This window comes from Papilio polytes, unplaced genomic scaffold (genome assembly GCF_000836215.1).
Source record: "Papilio polytes unplaced genomic scaffold, Ppol_1.0 DF824102.1, whole genome shotgun sequence".
Lineage (NCBI taxonomy): Eukaryota > Metazoa > Arthropoda > Insecta > Lepidoptera > Papilionidae > Papilio > Papilio polytes.
Window position 1 is genome coordinate 6,080,648 of NW_013525102.1, and position 13,534 is coordinate 6,094,181.

At 32.1% G+C, this 13,534-nt stretch overlaps 1 non-coding gene across 1 annotated transcript; it reads right to left on the bottom strand.

Annotated features, from left to right (window-relative positions):
• Window positions 1-9,278: 9,278 nt before the first annotated feature.
• On the bottom strand, window positions 9,279-9,350 carry Trnaq-uug. The gene has a single exon. It is a non-coding gene; the product is annotated as a tRNA-Gln (tRNA).
• Window positions 9,351-13,534: the final 4,184 nt, after the last annotated feature.

Genomic DNA, 13,534 nt, shown 5'->3' on the forward strand with positions numbered 1-13,534 from the left:
CCCCTCCACCATCACACTTAGTACGTAAGCTAGATGTTTCCCTGTTTTAATACATTTAGCGAAATTAACTTCTAGTTTTTTTTATCTTTGTAGTACTAAAAGTGTAAGTAATGCTAAACGTGTTTGATTACAAAACTAGCTATCGCTCGCGACTCCGTCCGCGTGGAATTAAAAAAAACAAAAGTGAGCCTATGTGTTCTTCCAGATTGTCCTCTACGTCTATGCCTAATTTCATCAAGATCTGTTCAGCCAGCTAGTAAATCTAACAAACCTCCATTCATCCATCCATGTAAACTTTCGCATTTATAACATCAGTTAGTAAGATTTTCTGTAAGTAAAATCCAATTATGGGCATTAAAAGACAATTAAAAACTCGAAAGATTGTATATGTATAAAATAAATCCTTACAAAAACTTACGAAGTCCTATTCAGATATTTTCCAATAAGAACAAAACTCTTAAGCTTAAATATTAAATAACCCTTAGTACGAAAAATGGAGGTTAAATTCACAAAAAAAAAAATATTAACTCAACAAAATTGCCTGCGTGATTACAAATTTACCTCAAAAAGTTTTTTTTCACCAGACGTCAATTACTTGTTTATGATGTTGCGGGGAAAATAAATGAGCGCGAAATATTCTTTTATCTTCATTTTTGATGTTGATTCTTTGTATGGTACGATTTTTTTTTAAAGATTCGTTGACTTAATCCACTATAGTACACCGTACTTCAAAATGTACTAGTACGAACGTTAAAAGCGTACATTTTGAAATAACAGAATTTTAAACGAATACGTACATTTTATTAAACTATAAATACTTATTCAATATTCATTTTGAATATTAACTATGTTACTTTTCTATTTTATTTGTATTTCCTAAAAGAACAAACAAAAGAGGTTTACTATTTTCAAGGAATTATTTCGTTACTTTTTAGTGTACTGTTTTCTCGAGAATATTTTGTTTTTATTGTATTTTGTTTGGAAGTAGGTTTTGTTTTTTTTTATTAAAAAGTTTATTCTGAACTAGATTCATGATACCATTTCGCAGTGGCTTCATAAATAACAGGAACGACTATGAGCTCTTATCTAAACGACTAAACCTTCATGAGGCGTAATCACTATACTTGTCGATAAAAATAAATTACCCCCTTAGAATTACTTATGTAACGGTACATTTTCATTTAGCTAACATAAGATTCTATATTCCTAAGAATCAAGTTAATTACTCTTAAAATACAACCCTAATTACTCTTCACTATTAAGACCTAGTAATTACTTATTTACTAGGAGGCCTAAATTTAGTCCCATTCTCTTGCCACCCTTTTCTTAAGACGAAAGGATGGGAAGGAAAAGTGGATATGACGGTGGAGGAGACGCATAGGAAGGGGAAATGTCCTCTTTATGAGCGTCTCCTCCTCCGTCAATTACGGGTAGACAACGCATCTGCAATGGTGGATGTTTATGGACAGCAGTCGCTTTCCATTTCGGTGGATTCAGGTGGCCGCTTGCTCGTTTGCCACCTTATAGTATAAAAAAATACTAACTTTAGCCTGCGACTACGTTCGTTGGAAATAAAAACAGAGGTAGGCTATGTGTTTTTCCAGCAATTGCTCTATAGTTATGCCAAATTTCATCGACATCCGTGCAGCCGCTTAGTCGTCAAACTCTAAACATCCATCCATCCATCTAAACTTTCGCCTTTGTAATATTAACTAGTAAGATGAAAAGTACCAACATGAAAATAATGTAAATGTATAAACAAAATAACTATAAATTCAACCGATATCGCTTTTTAATTTAAACCTTTCCTGGCCATCTGTTACTTTATTTAGAAAATGCGTGATTTAAATTCTTTTCACGATACCAAAGGAAATACAAACGCCGATATAAAACAAAACGTATTAGCAATAATGTCACATAAATCTTCAAAAAACGATAAATTTTATTCCACGTCGTGTTTTTAAGAATTGCTCGTTTTAAATCTGTATACACGAAAAACGAATTATTGTCAATGAAAATGTAACATGAAATAAACTACATTAGTAGGAAAAAAACAATAAAAACAAAAGACACTCTTGTAAAGAACATAAAAGGATAGAAAGAGTTTAAAAATTTTCATACAAGCTAATACTGCCACACTTTTCACCTTTTTACCACGGGGCACAAAAAACTTCTTGCAGTGTTAACTCTTCGTTGTATTGTTTTCTATTTTTTCAGTATAAACTTGTAGAAATCTTCGATAAGTCTAGATAATTATTAACTCATCATCATCACCTCCCCTGGCTTATCCTACTCCCGTAGGGTCGTCTGACCGGGTTTTTGTCCTCCAAATAACTCTATCATCCGTCATCTCTATCACTCTCTTCTTGTTTATTATATAATGTAGATAATTATTAACTACAGAAATGATACATATCCACTTAAATAGGAAGTCAAAGTTATTCTGAGATTTATTATATCCGATTTTCTACTGGAACGACACCCTTGGGACCTGCCCGTTTCATCCCCTATCGACCATCTCCATGTCTAGACAATACCTACAGCTCAGTTCCATGATATTTCGTTATAATTTAGAAAAATAACTCACTTTCTTAGGTTTAATTTTTATCTCTTCATTATAATGGATGTTAAAAAAAACACAAAAAAATAAAAGCTCTTTTTTCATCCTTTTGTACCTATTATCTGATGATATATTTGATTGTGAAAAATTGTGTTGATAAATTTAGCTATCTTACTAAAATTGTAAATGCGATAGCTTAGGTGGATGGATGTTTGTTTAGAAGGTATCTCGCGAACGACAAAATGGATTGATTTTTCATAGATGTAGAACATAGCCTAGAAGAAAACATAAGGTACTTAACTGTTAAGAAGTCGCGAGCAAAAGCTAGTAAAAAATAAAATTTACTGCATAGTATTTTATCCTTTACAAAAGAATAGTACGAATAATTGCGACGATTGTACGTTGCTGAGATATAATTGTGTGGAAAAAGAAATCCAGAAAACTGTCTCTACATTTCAAGATGGCAACATAAAATAGTCGTCATTGTTTCAACGTCTTTGGTATGTTGGTATTTCCTATAAAACCAACCTTATATGTTAACCTCTATAAATCTTTTTATTCCCTTTGTCGTACTTACAAATCTTTTTCTACGCCGTTATAAAAACCTTTGATGAATTATTCGTAGCTCGTAGCGCCTTTTCTTACATTGAAAGTAAAACGAATTTACCAAATAAAAATGTAAGACAAGTGAGATTTAACCTTTAACAACAAAGATAAGTACCAATACAGTTATAAAATAAAATGTTGATTTAATTCTTATCACTAGGAATTGAATTTTTAACTTAAAACTTGCACAAAAGAACTACTGAGTCACCATCTCCATGTCAATATCACACAATTTATTTAGCAGTAAACTTTTATATTTTTTTCACGTCACATCGGCGGGCTCGCGATAATATGGCGTATAAAATTGCCATTAATAATTTACAACACACCCGGGATCCAGCTACAAGGCTTCCGTACTGAAACGTAATTTAAGCAAGTAAAATTGAACATTCACTTTCACTAAAAGGGTTGATGTAACTTTGTTCTATAAAAGGAAACTATATTATTAGCGTTCTTCTTGAACGCTGATGATAGAATACTAGCTTCATCATCATCATCTTCCTCGTTATTTTACTCCTGTAGGGTCGGCGTAACCGGTTTTTCTTCTCCACATAACTCTATCATAAGTCAACTCAGTCATCACTTCCTTTTTGATTATGTCACCATTCACGCAATCCATCCTACTCTTTCTAGGTCCTCTACCGGTGTACACTTCCACACTCACAACTAACGTTCTCCTTGTTACATGCGATTCATCCCTCCTCCTAACATGCCCATACCATAGTAATCTTTTACTCCTTACTTCTGTACCACTAGGGCTACTCTCAAACTTCCTTTAATAATATCATTTAGAAGACCAATATGCGAAATGTAGTAATATGAAACACCACTTTACTTCTAATTTCATGTTAAATTTGGTTCACCTCCGGTCGACCAATCTTGTAATCTTAAGACTTTAGCTTGGTTCATCTGTTCACTATAAGGCTACCACTAATGGCTATTGGACTTTACATCACACTTTTTCACTATTTTTCAGATCTCTTTTCATCAACGTCAAGAATAGAAAATATCACACGTTACTCCGATCTCTATGTTGTGTGTAAACTCGAATTTTCGAAATTGAATATCAGAACCAGGTCACGGTTCTCGTTGCGTCGCCTCTTGTTTAATAACTGAACATATACCGCACATTGCGAACATCGATAATCAATTCCTTTTGTAATTAATTATGTTTCCTAAATATCTCATTTGTTCAATTGTTTTTAAATAAACCTTCACACCATTTGTTAATAATTAGTAACTGTCACGCTTATAAATTAGTTTTAAAACATATTTTTAAATATTTATAATAATAAATATAAACATGTTTGTTTCTTAAATTGCTATCTTATGAAGTCGATCTATAGGACTACTAGCACTATGTAATATAATGGCTTTGAACTCACTTGACGAGTATAATGCGAAGTAAGAGTAAGGACTACCGCCCAACGCATGCGGACGCTATAGCATGCGTGAACAGAAAATCTCTCGTACCAAGTATAACGACCGAGTTATCGACTAATTGAGCCTTAAGAGTTTAATTAGAATCTTGTACATATGAAGAAACTAAATATAAAAAATATTACATTTAATACAGTTACGTATGATATGTTACGTTTGTATGACAAAATGTAGTTTTTTGTTTAGATAGGGTATCGTGACCTTATATTATTTTAAGGACAACATTTTCTTTTTAAACGATAAATATAGTAATATTTTCACGTCACATTTTGTGGAAAAAGAACGTTTAAGTAAAATGGCGTCAGAAATGGTTCATTTGTCGCGGGTACGTGACGTGGAGTACAAATGGCCGGTCACCTAAAGTGTGGTCATCCAGAACGTATGTTATTCCATTTTTATAGTAACTATGCGATATTTGATGTATCACTACAATGTGAAAATGTTAATATTTCCTTAGTATAACTAAATTTAATAAACTTTTATAATACAACCTTGCAGTCGTTTTTAAATAAAAACATTACCACAAACGATAAACAAAAACATTGTTTTGTTGAAACAACTTTTATTTATACAAGAAATTAATATCCGTTGTTTAATTACATTTTGTCGCGATATCGTCGATTGTTTGTCTCAATTACGACACATTCGTGTACAGTGTACACATGTCAACAAAGGTTTATCCGTTCCCGTATTGTTCAATAACTATAGTTTACCCGACGGACGGTTTTATTAAATATATTGAAATATGTTTTTTTTCATCAAAACTAATGAAAATCGTAAACATCAGACATTGCTTACGATGTAAAATTTTACGCTGATTTGCTCATAGAAAATAACATTAAAAGCCACATGATTTTGACTTAAATGCATACTAGTTTACGCCTGCAACTTCGTTCGCGTGTTAAAAAAGTAAGTAGCCTATGTGTTCTTCCAGGCTATTCTTTACATCTATGTCAATTTTAATCCGTTCAACAGTTTAGTTTAAAAATTCTGACAAACATCCATCTACATTGTCGCACAATGATTATGCGATAGTTTAGTCATAGGTGTGCCCGCTCTGTCATTTATTTATTTATTTAAAGCCACTGAGCACATGTGCTGATCTTCCGTGGCTATTGAGAATGTACGACACTAATACATTTAAACAGTAGTTACAGTTAACAGAAAAAACAAATTAAAAATAGAGATGTGTTGGGAGCTTACTTAAATCGTATTTGAACCTATCACTAAGTTATAAGTTAAATACTTAATACTCTATCCGCTGAGAATAACTCTTGTCTGTTCCGCTTCGCTTCTTATCAATGGAGACGTACGGTATACCCCACACATGTAGGTACTGAATGCTAGTTTTCTTTTGTTATGCCGTCTGGCGTCTGACTTTCGCTCATTTCAAATAGTGTGGATATGAAATGCTTATATTTTTGTTTTGTTATATCAGCTTGCTTCTCTTGTCTAGAGGAAAAATACCGTAAATATTAGTAACCGTTGCCAACGTATGTGAATGTATGGATGTATGAATAAAATGAAGGTCCATTGGAAATTTTATATTGTATACAAGTTCTCCTCAGCTTTGTTTTGGTGAGAATGTCTGTTGTTTTAAAATGTTATTATACATAATAAAATTAACGTAAACAATAAGTTTAAGGATGTTAAATATATAACTTTAGTATTATATAAATATATGTTTACGTAAAAATAAAGTAGCGGATACGTATGTTAAACCTCCATAAATAAATAGAATAAACATAAAATTATTCCTCCGTAAAAATACGTGTACTCAAGGGATTATGTTAAAATGTCTTCCTTTGCCGGTTGAATATTATGTTTAGAGTGTATGATTTTGAACATTTAAAACCGTACAAAGCAACTTTTATAACGTAAAATTAAAAACAGTTATATTTTAACAGCGTAATAATGCTGTTTCAACATTTATTTTATTGATCACGCCAATTGTCAGCTTTAAGTTTTGTTGAAAGATTTAAACAAATATTAATTAATAGGTTCCGCCCGCGACTCCGTCCGCGTGGAACAAAAAAAACAAAAGCAAGTGACCTATGTGTGTGTGTGTGCCTTCCAGATTAAGCTCTACATCTACGCCCAATTTCATCGAGATCCGTTCAGTAGTTTAGACTACAAACTCTAACAAACATCCATCTATCCATCTAAACTAACGCATTTATAATATTAGTAAGATTTCATTAGTGTTATTTCGAGGAATTTCTTTATTTTTCAATTCCGCTTAATTATTAAATAATACCATTTATCTTGATTATAGTAATAATGAATGAATTAATTTTATTACTAGTTCCATTATATTACTAAAGCAACAGTAACAGTTTTAGGGTCCCTTAAAAGCCTTCATTATACATTATTTGCACGTCGGTATATCGTGTCATGAATTTGCATACAAATATTGCATGAATGGAGACGAAATTGCATTGTGTAGACTCACAGCTCATTTCCCTTGCTTGTTTTAACGTTCACAATGAACTGTTTGAATTTACAGCTATTTGACAACTCTTCTTGTCAGATATATCATGAAATTATCCTATGTGGACATGAATTTTTGGTGCACAAGCTTTCGCAAATAAAAGAAACAAAGGTAAGAAGCCTATGTGTCCTTCCAGACTATCCTCTACATCTATACCAAATTTTAACGAGATCCCTTCAGCAGTTTAGGCTACAAACTCTAGCAATCAACCATCCATCTAAACTTTCACATTTATAATATTAGTAAGATAGTTAAGGCCCTTATAACGTGGTAGAGGGAAATAGAAATTCGCGTTATAAAAATCCCCCACATAACTTTTTTTTTTTTTTTCATTTTTGGGAATATTCGCGTTATATGTTCATTGTACAAAGGTTTTTTCTTTAACAATTATATAACAATATTAACCCTTAACTGAAAACCTTTACACTAACGTATTGTAAGTTTCTACAACTACCATAGACAAAGTTCTCTATAGACAATTAATTAAATATTTGAGTAGACCTTTGTCTTGTCCCTAAAACTTGATTCAAACCTCTTAATTACATAGGTTTATTACCGGCGCTTGTTTAGGTCGAATGAGTTTCGGGATAACTATGGCCTTTACAATTTACAACGAACAGTCCCTCATAACGTTCTTGTAGCAAAACAACATTAACATAAAGAAACCCTTACGATCGACTCGAACAATGTATTTAAATTAAACGGTGAATGGATTCTGGAGCCATTATATTGTTAAACCTTGTCCCAGAGGAATAAGAGCTCTACAGATAGAGAACCCTTTTAGAATATCCATCTATCTATTCATTAATCCATACTATATGTAGATAATAATAAAAAGAAATATGAAGTTATATTTACTTGATAATCTTATAAAATACTAGCTGTTGCTCGCGACTACGTTCAGGTGAAATTAAGGAATAATAAAAAAAACATAGCCTATGTTACTCTCTGATAACGTAGCTTCTAAATTGTGTAAGAATATTTGAAATCGAACCGATAATTTTTGAGTTTTTTCAATACATACAAAAATACAATCTTATCTCTTTATAATATTAGTATAGATTGTATTCAAAATAGAATTTTTCATTTGAAAACGTTTTTTATTAGTTCTTAAGCGTAACATACGAATAAAATCTATCCTAAATGAATGCTAAGAGCAGTAGTTATCTTAGAAACCAAGAATACAATTTGATTAACAAATTCAAAATGCGCGACGAAATACTCCACTCAAAATTTGAAATGAAACTCCTTAAATCTTCTCTGGTTTGAATAAATTTAATTCTATCTCATTCTCGCTGGAACTTGCAAATTTCTTGTATAATATTAAGAACTTAATAGTATGACATAGGTACGTGTCAGTAGTCAGTAAGTATACATCGTCCACTAATTTAAAGAAAATCTCGGCTTATCGTAGACTTATACTTGGCTTACGAAGCTATAGATGTAAAGACAGTTGTAAAAAATCAAAAGAAAAAATACTAAATACTTAATGAATTTTCTGGAAGCGTACACAAGTTACCAACATCTGAAACGAATATCAGTAGCAAACTAAATTAACGTGTGTCTAGTATTGCAAAGTTGGCAGTAATGAGCGAAGTTCTCGCGTATTCGATTATTGAGCTATGTAAGAATCAATTAACTATAGAACAGGTCCCCGCGGAGATAGTTAATTAAAACTCTTCAGATGTAAGTTTGCGTCTACCACTTACTTGTAAGTAGAAACTTTGATAATTGGATAGAATTAATGGTGCTTCTGTTTACTCTTTAATCTTACTAATATTATAAATGCGAAAGTTTTGATGAACAGATGGATGGATGTTTGTTAGTTTGTAGCTTTAACTGCTGAACAGATCTGGATGAAATTTGGCAAGAATATAGAGAGTAATATGGAAGAAAACATAGGCTTTATAGACAACAGCATTGTTCTATGATTTATGTCCATACTCTCTTTCGCCCGCGACTCCGTCCGCGTGGATTTAAAAAAACTAAGTAATCTATGTTTTCTTCCAGACCATACTGTACATCTATGCTAAATTTCATCGAGATCCGTTTAGCAGTTTAGGCTACAAACTCTAACAAACATCCATCCATCAAAACTTTCGAATTTGTAATATTAGTAAGATTAGTAAGAAGTAAGATTAATTTAAATCAAAAATTTAGGTGACGATAAGTATGAGTTACAGGTTCCACCGAGATTTGAACTCGGATCGCTGGATTCAAAGTCCAGAGTGCTAACCATTACACCATGGAACCGTGTATAGATATTGTACATTTTAAAATATGTAATCTGTACGAAAGAAATTCATAACCAAAATTCTTATAAATCTAACTAATATTATAAACGCGGAAGTTAGATGATAATCTGGAAAAACGCATAGGATACTTATTTTTTTAATTTTACGCATACGAAATCTATTAATTTTATAAATCTATTTACTATTTTATATCCTAATAAGGATTGTCTTTTTGATTTTATAACATTCTTTGATAAATGGATCTAAATTTCCTAAAATTCATGAATTTAGAAATCTTACAATAGAGATACATTTGTCAAAAGGTCCCCGGTTTTAAAACGATTACACACGCTGTCAGGGTTTCCCTTTTCATCAAGTCACTAAGGCAATGTGTAATGTTACCATGTGACCCTTGACGTTACCTACAATATGTTCACGCTGAATTATTTATGATGTTTGGTTTGTCTGTTGAATAAAAGACGGAAAAGTGAAGGCATACGCTACATTTAATCGGTACGACTTATCTCAATGGCCATTTTCCCAGATGCCTTTAAAATTTTGTTAATATTTTTAGTACGATAAATTCTTGAAATGCGTTTCTGAATAAGTAATTCAATTTTACTACTTTGAAATTTAGTTTAATCTAACACTATCATTAAGTTACGATTAAATAACTGGAAACTTCAGCAACTAAGCAAATGAAAATCTCAAATGAACTTTATTTGGCAGAGAGAACTTTATTTGGGCAGAGATCCCAATAATTCAAAGTAACTTACAGGTGGGTACAAAATATTTGTCTTACCATTTCAAAGATAGTTGAGATTGTGACATTATGAGCAAACTTAAGGAAAACCAAGCTGTTATGAGAAAACAAAACAAAATACAAATGAAACGGTTATTCCAATTTAATTGCAACTTAAATATAAAACACTCATTTATTGAAAATCAATTGAGTTTTATAACTTTCGCTATGAAACTCAATAGTAATAAGATTAATTTGATCAATTTTGGAAAATCAATAATGTGCGAAAATATCAATATTATTCTATTAATAGTTAAATCCTGGATGATATCTAGACCTGGGATATCTAGTCCTGGAATACCCAGTCCCGAAATACTTAGCCCCGGAATCTTCAGATCTAAATCTATCCCTTCTTCGGACTCGACACTTTTAGAGTCCGGCGCAACAGGTTTCTTATTTTTTGTACCATTTAAACTATTAATAAATAATATCAGTGTAATCAGAACGACGAAACAAATCTGAAACAGAAATTGATTTTTGAAAAAACACATTTTTACACAGAGTATAATAAAAATAAAAAGTCCATAAAAACATTGTAATAAATTTCAAAGAAAATAAACTACTTTAAATAGTTTCTAATTCAAACTTTCAAACCTATTTTTTTTATAACAAAAGGTGGCAAACGAGCAAGCGGCAACTAGAATCCGCTAAAATGGCGAAGCGACCGCTGCCCATAGACATCCGCAATTGCAGATGCGTTGCCTACCCTTATACGGAGAAGGAGACGCACATAAAGAGGATATTTCCCTTTCCTATGCATCTCCTCCACCGTCAAATCCACTTCCCCTTCCCAACCTATCCTTATAAGAAAAGGGTGGTAAAGAGAAAGGGACTTAAATTAGGCCTCCAAATTCTTACTTTTAAAGCCATTGCTGTCTTCAATATTTAAGTAACACAGTTTGAAGTCTTCGTAGTTTTGACGCTGACTAAAAATTGAGCTACGCCAATGCCTCGTTCTACACAACTTATTAATTTGGATTAACAGCGGATATTTGATCATATCCGCATATCATTGACAAAGAAATGGTTTTAATTAAATACAACGCATTGGTATATCCGCTTCCTTTATAACCTAAATAAAAATAAATGAATCATAATTGTTACCTTTATGTTTCTTTACTGACTTGCATCTAAATGGGAATCGTCAAATATCAACATTAGTAGGATTCGTCTAAAGACAGTTCAAAAATATGTTTTTGAATCTATTTGTGTTTTCTAAGATGTAATTTGAGGAATTCAAGATTAATTGCAATATGTGATTTGTTTCTTTTATTCTGAGCGTTTTTATTCCGTTAACAGTTAATTGTGAATTATTTAAATATAATTTTATAATGTGGTAATAACGCCATCTTTCTAAAATTATAAAAGCGAAAGTTTAGATGGATGTTAGAGTTTATAGCCTAAACTGCTGAACGGATCTCGATGTAATTTGGCATAGATGTAGAGTATAGTCTGGAAGAACACAGGGCCTATTTACTTTCTTTTTCGGATTGTAAAATGCTTACAAATAATTCTGAAATACATCTTCTTTGGCTCAGTACATTCCTTTATTAGATTGGTTTCTTAATACCTGATAAGATGGGAGAGAAACGTAAAATGAAATCGCATTACGTCAGAATTCTCATTCGTCATACATCGAATGTAATGCGTCACATGTCGCTAATAACCCACCGTCTATTGAATAAGATAGGATTATGTTAAATTATCTGGAAATGCTAATAACAGAGTGAAATCAATTCAAACTACGTAGAGTATACTAATGACATAGGTATATTATATAATAAACTTAATAACGTCTTATAAACCCTTAGAAACGGCAATCGAAAGAGAGGATAGGCGATGTCCTTTAACTGTTTTTCATATTCTCTGGGAAATATAGGCAAATAACTAGAAAGATTTTTTTTAAAAGAACAAAGTCAACTCTATACGTTGATAACTCTATGCTGTCAACAACATTTCTTTTAAAATATCGACTCGAATTCTAACAAAATATTTTCTATACACTTCACCGACCTTAAAGAGAATTCATTTTTTTTATCCGTCAACGTGTCCGTGATTGATGAGATATAAAATGATTCTTTAGCGAAAAGTCTACAAATACAGCTCATTTTACATGTTTCGAGGTTAAAGTAAAATATTGTTTTCTATTTATTTTAAGAAAACACACGTAACATACTTTTTTCTAGTTGACTTATGGCAAGTTATGAGTGATGGCCGGATACAAAAAATGTTCATTCGAAATTCAAAAAAGGTATCGAAATGGTTTTTGAGTTTACATTAATACAGGATGGGATTTAAAATATTACTTTAATTACTAGAAAATACTAGGTAAATTGTTTGATACAAAAAATTGGTAAAAGACGATTGCAAAACCAGTTAGTTAACGAGTGAGAAATAAACTTTATACAAGGTTTAAAATTAAACATAAGCATAAATATATTAAAGGTGATAACAGTGAGTTTTTTTATAATATAAGGTGGCAAACGAGCAAGCGGCCACTTGAATCCACCGAAATGGAAAGCCCATTAACATCCGCAATTGCAGATGCGTTGCCTACCCTTAATTGACGGAGAAGGAGACGCACATAAAGAGGACATTTCCTATGCCGCTCCTCCACCGTTAAATCCACTTTTCCTTCCCATCTTTTCCTCTTTAGAACAGGATGGAAAAGATGGAAAGGGAAAGGGACTAAAATTAGGCCTCACACTTATCAGACGAAACGTGGAATTGCTTCCACTTCACGACTGTTTTCTTACAGCTACATTACAGAACAGCTTATTTTTGATAAACGTATTTAATTCTATCAAAATTTCATATTCAGAATTAATCTTCAAAAAAGAATTATCAAATATAAAAACATTTTCACAACAGTAAGCAGTGGAATGAACATTTCATCCGGTATAAGCTCACTTCACACGATATTCTTTCTGTAAACCCGCAAACTCTATACTTACCTCAAACATATACACAACAAAGAACACTGTAAATTCCTTAATCCTCTGTATATTTTACTGCTCATGTTATATGGAATATTTTAGCACTATGAATACCGATCTTTTTGTAATAAACATCAATGTGCCTTTGTTCTCACTGGTACGTTCTATCAGAGATACCGTGGCTTCACATGTACTAGAAGATGGCTACCGAAGAACCGCTAGAAGATTTAGCTTGTGACAAGAATTCGGCAATTTACAATTTGTAAAGACCAGTTCACACGCTCAGTTTTCTCTGAACAGTCCATCGTTCAGATAAGTCTGACAAAACTGAGGACTGAACACTATTTGAACGATGCGACTGTTCAAATAAACCTGAGCGTGTGTACCGGGCTTAAGGCTACAAAAACATTGAAATAATACCATGTATAAGAGCGAGAAATAATGAATGTCAGTTATATTTGTATG